Source organism: Loa loa (assembly GCF_000183805.2).
Source record: "Loa loa unplaced genomic scaffold supercont3.118, whole genome shotgun sequence".
In the NCBI taxonomy this organism is placed as follows: domain Eukaryota; kingdom Metazoa; phylum Nematoda; class Chromadorea; order Rhabditida; family Onchocercidae; genus Loa; species Loa loa.
Window position 1 is genome coordinate 3,418 of NW_018108298.1, and position 2,084 is coordinate 5,501.

A 2,084-nucleotide genomic window follows, 5' to 3' on the forward strand; every position below is an offset into this window, starting at 1 on the left:
AGATTCTTTCTCCTTCTTATATCTTATTTATTGATCCTGATTGATTTAAACAACTCAATCCGATCCGATCCGATCCGATCAGATCCGATTTGATGAATGGAAATTGTTGTTACAAAGGAATGAAGAACAACCGTCAATTTTTTCACTCTTTCTATTCATTTTTTTTGTACTTTTATATTTCTTCCAACGTCATTGAATATATTTTTCATCTTTTCTATTTGCTTGTTTGAAAAAAAAAAAAGAAATGAAGGAAAGATGCTAATTACATGTAAATCAAATTTGTTAAATTTCATAGCTTCTAAACATCTATCCAACAGACTTTTCAACTGATGATGCATTTTTTTTTAATTCTTGACGTCAAACTCATAATCAGGCTATTAGTTTTGCATGTCAACGTATGGGTGTGTGTGTGTGTGCGTGTGTGTGTGTGTGTGTCGGGTGTGTGAGGATACATCGCATTTGAGGAATAGTATAATTTAAAAAAAATAATCTTTCTTAACAGCAAGACTTTACGATTGACTGATGAAACTTTTCCAGATGATGTCAGAAAGAAAATTTTACTTTCCGAAGGCTTATTTATTGCTAATGTCAAAGGATGATAAGATAGAAAGGAAGAGATTTGTATTTTAAAGTATGCTACCCTCTTTTCTTTGCATTTTTTCTCTTCATTTTTATTAAATTTTTAGAATGTGTGAAAAAGGGATATAATGTGAAATTATTAAAAAACAAATATTCATTATTTAAAATTTTAATTAAAACTTTAACATGCAGTCATCCAAAAAAGTTAAACTTATAACATTAAGCATTAACAATCTTTGAATGCATAATAAATGGTATCAAACTTTTTGATATCTTCACTTTCAATAATATTATTTATAAATGCTACCAATATTTATTTTGTGCATTTAATTAATTAACTGATTAGATAAATATACAAAAAATAGAATAACTTTCACAACAATTATTCCTTTGTAAGCTTTTACTAAGCATATAGCATTTTTTGAAATGTCAAACTTTAAAAATAACTGAATAAGCAGGTAATTCTATCGTAATATAGTCTCTTACTTAGCACTGCTTGTGCAAATTATATAAATGATTATATTAAATAGTTTGGCAATTGAATGAATTGAGGAACACATTGTTGACTTCATGTCTTCCGGAAAATTGATAATACTATAACCAGTAATCAGTAGACATTGATGATCAGTTATTAGGCAGACAGGCAATTCGGTAGGGATTGATAATTAGTAAACCAAATAATAATAAGAAAAATAGATAACCAGGGTTAAAAGCAATTACCGGATGCTAATAATAAATGGACGGTATCAGTGATGAAGCAGTAATTAGCAATTAAGTGATAATTAAATAAATGGTAATTAACATTAAGCAGTGTAATCGAATGATTTTAGTTATTGACAGAAATTGTTAATTGCGAAATCAATATTAACCAATTACTAATCATTAACAGATATTATCAATTTACTACTATAATGACATGTGTAATGCATTCATTCTAAAGTTATGAGAATTTGAAGTGATAATAAAAAGGAAGAAATATAGCTGTAAACATATCCATTCCTTTATTAATTAATATAAAAATTAAAAATATGAAATAAGAAAGAAAACTATTCGAACTTTAACCTCTATGTTTTTTAATCATTCTTTCGTTATGAAATTTAAAAAAAAGAAAAACGAAGAAGGAAATTATGACAGATGATAAGGGATCCAATTTAAGTGCAATCGTTGATAACAGGTGAGTGAGACAGATGATTAACCGAAACAAAAAAGAATCTATCGTTGACAAAATCATTTTTTCTCACTGATGAATACCAGAGATATCAGATTTAAAAGATGAAATATTATGTGTCACACAGTGATAGAATTACAGATCTAAAAGATGAAGTATTATATGACACAGAGTGATAGAATTACAGATTTAAAAGATGAAGTATGATGTGTCACATAGTGATAGAATTATTGGACACCTTCTATATCTGAGTATTATCGTGTTATCATCTTGAATTATCATAAAATCTCTATCATAAATCAATAAATGAAATCAAAAATTACCAAAAAAAAAAAAA